The sequence below is a fragment of the Benincasa hispida genome, chromosome 9, assembly GCF_027475165.1.
Source record: "Benincasa hispida cultivar pf3 chromosome 9, pf3_genome.v1.1, whole genome shotgun sequence".
NCBI lineage: Eukaryota > Viridiplantae > Streptophyta > Magnoliopsida > Cucurbitales > Cucurbitaceae > Benincasa > Benincasa hispida.
Window position 1 is genome coordinate 2,974,397 of NC_143486.1, and position 9,860 is coordinate 2,984,256.

Genomic DNA, 9,860 nt, shown 5'->3' on the forward strand with positions numbered 1-9,860 from the left:
CCCATTAGTTAACGAATGGGGGTTAGATTGGTATAATGAGTTTAACCGATTAATCTCAGATTGTTGGAGCCCATGATCTGTAGGTCCATGTGGTCCCCCTACTAGCTCGGAAATGGATTAGCTCTAGAGTAGTGTGATAAGTTAATTTGAAATGTTCAAATTAGAATCAAACAGAATTGAAGAAAATATATTTAAATATGATTTAAATATATGAAGATGAATTTGTGTAAAAATTAATTTAATATTAGATATTAAATTAATTAGAATTATTTAAATTGTTTAAATAATTATTTATTAATTTTATTAGAAAATTAATTTTTGAAATTAATTTGTAAAACTAATAAAATTTTATCTTAGAAATAAAATATGATTTTAAAATCAAAATAGATTTTTGGAAATTGAAAAATTACACAAACTTGAAAAAAATGGGGTTTTTCAAGTCATCTTCAAGTAGCTTACAAAGAACCCACCACTTCTCCTTTGGTTTACTCCAAGCATGAGTTGCATCTCATGCATCACATCTCTTTGCATGATAGTCTGCAATATATTGAAGAGATTAGAGTGAAGAAAGGCGACTAAATTTTTGCTGAAAAAATTGAATAAAGAAAGTGTTCTTCAATGGGTTCTGTTCAGTGAGTTTTCTTCATATTCCCTTTGATTCCAGCTTATTTTGAGTCCCACAACTCAATCTAGAGCACCAAGAGGATAGTAGGGAAGATCTTGTGGTGGTCTACACAAATATTCGGAGGATTTTGCAGCTGGAAATGGAGACTTCGTTGGTTCGGCCAAGGTATTTTCATGAAATCCATTATACTCTGTTTTTAGCATGTTTCTTTTCAACCAAAATTAATGAATTAGAATGCTTATGGATCTTGTTCTTTTCCGCTGCGTGATGGTGTCCATCCAACAATTGGTATCAGAGCATCTTATAAGCATTCAGTTCAGATTAATTTTGGTTTGGTGGGTGTTTTGTATGAAAATATGAAACTGTTGTAATGATATAGTTTTCTGAGTTTTGGCCTTTAATTTCTCTTTGATTTTTCGTTTAAATTTGTAATTGGCTCTTACTTGATGAGCTTTAATATCTTCCCAAGAGTCTGTAATTTATTTGGAGTCATTAGAGTTGAAATTAAGCTGTAATTTGAAGAAACTAGCGAAGGTACCGAGTTGCAGATTCCAGACGATCAGACTCTGTTCATATCGCCGTTAAGCTTCAGTAGCTAAACAATCGTTTAGCTTCATACGTTAGACGATATGAAGGAAAATCTAAACAATCGTCTAGCTTCGGGCGTTATTCGTTTAGGTGTTATGCGTTAGACGATCGTTTACCTCGGGAGCTAAGCGATAAGGCGAAGAGCTATGCGATGGCGCTAAGCGATCACTTACACGATCGTTTACCTTTGATCGGGAGCTAAGCGATGCAGCGAAGAGCTATGCGATGGCACTGAGCGATCGTTAGACGATCGTTTACCTTTGATCCAGAGCTAAGCGATGCGATAAAGAGCTATGTGATGGCGCTGAGCGATCGCTTACACGATCGTTTACCAATGAGCAGCAGCTAAGCGATGCATCGATTGCTATGTGATAGTACTAGACGATCGCTTACCTCAAGCATGCGCTAAACGATCAAGATGCGGTGCTAAACGATGGAGCTATGTGATAGTGTTTGACACTAAGAAATCGTGTAGCATCCTTCGGCGCTAGACGATGACACTGTACGATAGAAGGCGAACACTATAAATCGTGTAGCTTTATTAAACGATAGGCATTGGTTATTAAACGATCAAGCCAATTGCATGACGATGGTTGTCAATGCTAAACGATCTGACTTAACGAGATGTTGGGCGAGAGCATGATCAGCCAGTTCGACCCGTTCTCTTGAGGTTTGGTCCGGTTTAGCTTCAAATGGTTTGTGGTTGGTCTGGTTCAGACGGTTTGGATCTGGTTCAAGCGGTTCGAGCGGTCTTGAAGCTATTTTTGTAATAGTTAGGCTTTTGCTTATTTTTGCCAAAACTAAAACCACATCATTACATGTTTAATTATTTATGCATTGGATGTATGTTATAATTAAATAAATCTTGTATGTGCATATAGTATGCCATTTAGATTTAAAATCCCATCATAGGAAGCATGCAACATGAATTGAAAGTATGTTATAATTTTTTATAATATATAGTATGCATGTTAGGGTTTCTTGTATTTAATAGAAGTGTTATATTAGATATTGAATGCCTATATGTTGTGGATGTTTAGCATGTCTAAATTTTTATAAGTTGTTATAAAATTGGGTTAGACATTTAAAATCCATAATAAAGAATAGTTGCATGCTCACGTAGGCTAACCACTTGTTTTAATTAGTTAAAATAGGTCGTTAAACTTGTAAAACTAAAGTTACAAACTCAACAGGTATATAATCCTGTCGAAGGTTGGGGGTATTTAAGTTGACGGTCTACGAAACACCTCCTACCTGAGGATTATGGCCGAATAATTGAGCGTTGGTAACCAGTTTTATGAGTATCCGTGAGCGATGTGAGGTAATAAAAGGGTTTATCACCTAGACATCATAGGTTTAAGTCCATTTATAAGAGTTATACATGGATAAACCACATAGACTTAGGGTTATTTTTATTTAACCGGAAAAGAACCTAAGTACAAAGTTACCCAAACGTTAGAACACTTCAATGATAGTGAATAACTTCTATATGATAGAGTTATTAGAAAACTTCAGTGGGAGATTAATAACATACGCGATATGTTATTCTTAGCTCTCGCGTTCCTAAGAGTTCACAATCTGGATTTAAGCGGTACTTCGTGACACCCTGGAAGTGACCTCCCTACGGAGAGTATTTTTTTAGCTTAAATTTAGACTTTGGTGAATAAGGGGAAGTTGTTCGAACAAAAATCAAGTTTATGATTTCAACTGCCACGTCTCCACATAGTTCACACCGTGAGATTCATATAACGCTTCGTGTCACCCTGGGAGTGACCTCCCTACGAAGAGCGGATGTATACGTCAATACCAAGGTGAACGGAGGAAGTAGTTCATAGTAAGTGGGTGAAGGAAATGTGTCAACATACCCTATGGTCTCCTCCATTAGTCTGAACCATGAGATTCTTATGTTCCACCTGCTGGTTAGCTTTAAGTGGCCCTTTGCTAGTTGTTTAACAACGGCTATCCCCACGGAGGGTTGTAACATAGGATTCGGAACAACCCAGGCTTCAGTAAAATGAATAGGGCTTTATAGTTATGTCTTGGGTATTGTTTTCTATTTTTAGAGCAATACTCATCCGTTCTATAAGATCCAAAAATGGCGGGTCTACACTTACAGAATTATTAAGTGTTAATAATGTCTAACCAAAAGCGGTACCTAAATGACTATCGGAATATGAGTTATTCTGGAGGTAGTATTTAGTCAAGAATGTCTTGATATAGTATCGTTGCAAAAGAATAATCTTGGGTAAATTATTAAAATTGCTAAAACTTGATTGGATATTTAATTTCAGAATGACATGTTCAATAATACAAGTGTTGGCGTCAGATAAATTTATTGGTGATAGTTATGTGAATTAGAAATCAAATTTGAACACGATACTTGTGATAGACAATTTGCAGTTTGTCTTAACTGAGGACTGTCCTCCCATTCCTAGCTCTAACACAAACCAAATGTTCGGGATGTATATAACGATGGGTCAGGGCTAATGATATAGCCCGTGCTTATATCCTCGCCAGCATATCTGATATGTTGACAAAAGAAGCATGAGGATATGAGTTCTGCCAAAGAGATTATGGAATCTCCGCGAGGGATGCCATTAAGTACGTTTACAACAGTCGCATCAAAGTGGGGACCAATGTGTGAACATGTCCTTGACATGATGGTCCACTTTAATATGACAGAAGAAGTAAACGGTGTTTTCATGAATGATTTAAGTCAAGTTGGTTTTATTCTAGAATCTCTTTTGAAGAGTTTTTCTGCAAATTTTGAATGCATTAATGAATAAAATTTAACTACTCTACTGAATGAGCTACATGCTTACCAAACAATGTTGAGAACAAAGGGTCTGGTGTCAGAAGCAAATGTTACTACTGCCAGAAGTGAGGAATATGACAAGCCTGAAGTTGCTTCCTTTTCAAAGAGTAAGAGTATTCTTGTGAAGAAAGGAAAAGAGAAAGGGAAGAAGAAGCCTACTGATTGAAAGGTGATAACTTGTAGAAATACAAGTTATTTTTGCTCTAAAGTTGGAACAACTAAGGTTTTTAATGATAGATTCTCCTCATTTTTAGAAGAAACGCATGGATTTATTCAAACATTAGCAAAAGCATACAAAAGAAGTTTTATTACTAAATATCACGACACTAACGCATTGTATTGTAGGATTTCAACGCAATGATTAACGCTAATGCATTAGACAAGTGTCGCAGGAAAAGCTCTAACACATGGGCCATGCGTCGGAGGGAGTTCAATGCAGAGAAGATTCATTACTCCAGGCTGATTGTGTCACATCACCACTTGCAAGTATGGGCACCTGCAGTAGGCAGCGTCTGAAAAGCTTCCAAGCACAGGCGACGTCTGAAAAGCTTCTGAGAGTCAGGCGGCTAACATGGGTATGGACTTTAATGTTGACCAGGACATGGACTTTAATGCTGCCCATTCACCAAGTGGACGTGACCAACGCCTATAAATAGATGAAGTCCCTCTAGAGTTAAGAAGTTCAAAAATTATCAAGATCCTTACCCTCTGTATATTGTAATCATTGTTCTAGTTCTATAGAGACTGTGTTCTGGTGATAGATGATCAGAAGGGTTGAGAACCACCACCACCACCGGTCAAGGAGCGGAGGAAGCTAATCTTGAGAAAGACACTTCATCCAATTCCTAAACAAGTGATTGTACACAACGAGATTGAGCCAAAGAAATACAAGAGAATTGTATTCTTTGGCTTGACTCAGTTTCCTTCTTCTCATTTATCACTGTCATTCCATTTGATTAAATATTGCTTTTGTAAAGACTTTCTATTTCTTTATAAAATTCATATGTTTGATCCATCATACTTGCCATTGTTTATTTCTTGTTTATGTTGAATGCATTAATACTTTATGCACAACTTCATTCTAAAGCTCAAGCCAACTTGACAAATTGGTAAAAGCATCTTTAACTTAGATTGTTCGAAAGAATAACTAAGCTGCATTAAGTAGGATGCCTAGTACAGCTAGAGATAGACTTACGGGTGTCTATTGCATTTTGTGTTAGACGCATGCATCCTAGAGATAGGCTTTGTATGTTATTCGCATTGAGAAATGTTGAATGAAGTCTGACGCATAAACAAAAGATAAGCAAATCATCCCATCTCATTCACATCACAACCTAGTTGTGTACACTCATCTTAGACCGACACGTCCACTTACCTTAAACTCCATTTTTGCATGATCCATCATTCACCACTCAACTCTTTTGTATCTCCTTGCACAGGCACAACAATTTAGTGTAAATAATACATTTCTCACATTCATTTAGGAAAATCCCTACAATAGATACAACGCAAGGCCTGCGTTTGGTTAACTGAATCCCTGAGTTCGACCCTGGACTTATCAGGAACCTAAATTAGATTTATACTTGGGTTTGGTTTAGGAAAACTTGAACGTCATTAGTAAGAGTTGTGTGCATCTGTGCATATATCTAACGCCCCAACGCGTTACAACTACTTAAACGTATCAAAGCATAAACGCGTCACTTACACTTTGAACTTATTCTTCCAATTTATTTTATACAAAATACTCTTAGAGCGAATCACGATAGCAACGAACAAGTTTTTGGTGCTGTTGCTAGGGATTCAGAAACAAAAACTAACCAAAAATTTCGTTTGTATCTGTTGAAAGAACACTTCAGTCGAGGGAGTATTACAAGCTATGCTTAAGCTTGTGAATGTTTATGAGCAAGGAGAGCACTCCTGAATTCAGATACGACCCCGAGATTGAAAGGACCTTCCGGCGTAGGAACCGATCTAACCATCGTTGAAGGTTGAGGCAGAAATTTCTCAGACAATAGAACAGGCAACGAGCAATGGCAGAAGAACAGGAAAATCAGCAACTAGCTCATGCTGCACAGAATCCAATCCTAATGGCGAATAGCAGCATGCGTCCCATGGGGGAGTACACGTCCTCTATACTGTATGATTTCTCTCCAGGAATCATATACCCAACACCGAATGGAACCAGGTTCGAGATGAAATCTGTTATGCTCTAAATGCTCCAGTCTGCTGGATAATTTGAGGTGGTCATGGTGAAGATCCTCACGCCTCCATGAAGCGTTTCCTGGAAACGTGTAATTCATTTGTGATTCCTGGAATCACCCCAGAGGCGATCAGGCTGTCCTTGTTTCCCTATTCTTTGCGTGATGACGCAAAACAATGGGTGAGCTCTCTGGAGACTGGTGAAATCACCACCTGGGAGAAGTTGGTGGAAAAATTTATGCAAAAATACTTCCCACCTACCACCAACATAAGGAGGGGTCGAAAGATTATGAACTTTGAACAAGAAGATGCTGAGACCTTAAGCGCTGCATGGGAGCATTTTAAGGGCTTGGTCAAGAATTGCCCGAACCATGGACTACCTCTAATTATCCAAATGGAGACGTTTTATGGAGGCTTGAATAGAGCATCATAGATGGCAGCAGATGCAGCAACGGCTGGTGGACTTATGGACAAATTCTATACTGAGGCTAAAGAGATACTAGACTGCATTGATAAACACAATATGGAATGGGTGGATGATACATATGATGGAAGAACTGACAGGAGAAAGAGATCTCAGAACGTTAATTCTATTGATGCCAATGCAATAGCCACACTTTCTGCTCAAGTGGCTACAATGACCAGCCTTCGGCAGAACATAACGCTTGGAAACGCATCAAATCAGCAGAAGGTGAATCAGATAGAGGTGTTTGGGCAGCCCATGGTTAGCTGTGTGGGCTATGGAGATCCTCACTCCTATGCTAAATGTCCACAAAACCCTCAGTCAGTATGCTTCATCAAAAAGAACCCATTCTCTAATACATATAGCCCTGGATGGAGAAACCATCCGAATTTTTCTTGGACAGGAGGAAATCATTAGGAGCACCACCCAGGGGCGAACCATCAGCAAAGGAATGGACCGCCACCTGCATTTCAACAAATGCATCAGCAACATCAACAGCCCTTTAATAAAGGAGGATAGGCATCGAGCTCAAGATCTCCGCTTGAAAACCTATTCAAGGAGTACATAGCCTAGAATGACGCGTTGCTGAAAAGTCAGGCGACATCTATCAGAAACCTGAAAATCTAGGTAGGGAAGATAGCGAGTGAGTTGAAAAGCAGGCAACCTGGAGTTCTACCTAGCAATACTGAAACACCTGGGAACAATAATGGGAAGGAGTAATGTCACGCAGTGACGCTGCAAAGTAGAAGAGCTCTTGAAGAAAGAAGAATGAATCTAAGAAATAGCAGTCCTTTGAAAGAAGGCATCACACGTTCAATGGATCAGGAAGAAAGAACACCCGAGACTACAAGCCATTCAGAACCCAATACGTCTAACGCGGGAAAGCCTGAGGTGACTACGAACGCACCATTCCCTAGGCGTCTGATGAAGAAGAATGATGAACAACAATTCAAGCGCTTTCTTGAGCTCCTAAAATAGCTGCATATCAACATTCCATTTATAGAGGCTTTGGAGCAGATGCCAACATATGTCAAATTTTTTAAGGAAATTTTGACAAAGAAGAGAAGAGTCAGCGAGAAGGAAGTAATAGCGCTAACGCAGGAGTGTAACGCGTTAGTAAGCAACAGTCTACCAAAGAAGCAGAAGGACCCTGGGAGCTTTACAGTTCCTTGTTTAATAGGAGGACTGGATGTGGGTCATGCGTTGTGCGATCTAGAAGCCAGCAATAATCTCATGCCACTTTCAATTTTTAAGAAATTGGGGATTGGCGAAGCAACCTATTTCTGTTACTCTTCAGCTCATTGACAGAACAATTAAGTACCCAAAAGGGAAGATTGAAGACGTTCTGGTGAAGGTTGACAATCTCATATTCCCAGCAGACTTTATTATCTTGGACTATGAAGCAGATAGGGAGGTACCAATTATCCTTGGACGCCTCTTCTTAGCTACTAGGAAAGTTTTAATTGATGTGCATAAAGGCGAATTAACTATGCGCGTGGACAATGAGGAGATGAAGTTTAATGTGTTTAATGCATTAAAGTTCCCAGATAGTCAAGATTGTCAACTAAACAGTATTGAGTTGCCTGAAGAAGAGACTCATATATGTGAGGTCCTCGCATTGGAAGAGAACCTGAAAGAATCAGAGCCGCCAAGTCTAAGTGAGCGGTGGAAAAAACCAACGTGTCCATTACTTGAAGAACCACCAGAACTCGAGTTGAAACAGTTACTTGGACACTTGAAATATGCGTTCCTTGGAACCAACAACACTTTACCTATGATCATATCCGCAAATCTCACAGAGCCTAATGAGCAATTTCTCTTACAGATGCTGAAAAAGCACAAGCGTGCAATAGGCTGGACGCTTGCGGATATCCGTGGCATTAGTCCATCTTATTGCATGCATAAGATTAGGCTGGAAGAAGGGAAGTCGGGGTCAATCAAGCCTCAAAAAAGGTTGAACCCCATAATGAAAGAAGTGGTTAAGAAAAAAATTCTAAAATGGTTGGACGCGGGAGTTATTTATCCTATTTTTGACAGTAGCTGGGTAAGTCCAGTCCAATGCGTTCCCAAGAAAGGGGGAACGAACATAATAGTCAACAACAATAATGAACTCATACCCTCGAGGACTGTCACGGGCTAGCACATCTGTATGGATTATAGGAAGCTCAACGCAACAACTAAGAAAGACCATTCCCCCTTCCTTTCATATATCAAATGCTTGACAGACTTGGGGGCAAAGAATTTTATTGCTTTCTCGATGGACACTCTGGTTACAACCAGCTTCTGATAGATTCAGAAGATCAGAAAAAGACTACGTTTACTTGTCCCTTTGGAACATTTGCATTCAGATGCATGCTCTTTGGGCTGTGTAACGCACTTGGGACATTTCAAAGATGTATGATGGCTATCTTCTCTGACTTCCTAGAAAAGACCATTGAAGTCTTCATGGACGACTTTTCAGTCTTTGGAAACTCATTCCAATCATGCCTAGATAATTTGGAGGTCGTCCTCGCTCGATGCGAGGAAACAAACTTGGTGCTGAATTGGGAGAAATGTCACTTCATGGTGACTGAAGGAATTGTCTTAGGTCATAAAGTATCTAAGGCTGGCTTGGAAGTAGATGAAGCCAAAATAGATGTCATAGCAAAACTTCCACCACCATCAAATGTTAAAACTTTACGAAGTTTTCTAGGGCATGTCGGCTTCTATAGAAAGTTCGTTAGAGGATTCTCTCAGATTGCGCGACCTCTGAGCGCATTACTAGAGGCAAACTGGCCCTATGACTTTAATGAAGACTGCACTAATGTGTTTGAAACCTTGAAGTATGCGTTGACGACAACTCCAGTACTGATAGCATCAGACTAGACGTAGCGCTTTATTCTCATGTGCGACACGAATGATGTGGCAGTAGGAACAATGTTAGGGCAGAAGAAGGGTAATTTGATACACCCCATCTCCTACGTGTCCAAAACACTAAATGACTCTCAGGAACACTACACCACTACTAAAAAAGAAATGTTGGTTGTAGTGTTCGACATTGAAAAGTTTTGATCTTACATAGTTGGTGCATCAGCCACCATATACACCGACCACTCAGCCATAAAATTCCTGATGAGCAAAAAGGATGCGAAGCCAAGGTTGATAAGATGGGTGTTGCTGCTCTAGGAGTT

The 9,860-nt window shown here is 39.4% G+C and overlaps 1 non-coding gene across 1 annotated transcript; it reads right to left on the minus strand.

Annotated features, from left to right (window-relative positions):
* Nucleotides 1-6,504: 6,504 nt before the first annotated feature.
* LOC150033578 (small nucleolar RNA R71) lies at nucleotides 6,505-6,605 on the minus strand. Its single transcript, XR_016532560.1, has one exon. It is a non-coding gene; the product is annotated as a small nucleolar RNA R71 (small nucleolar RNA).
* Between the last annotated feature and the right edge of the window lie 3,255 nt (nucleotides 6,606-9,860).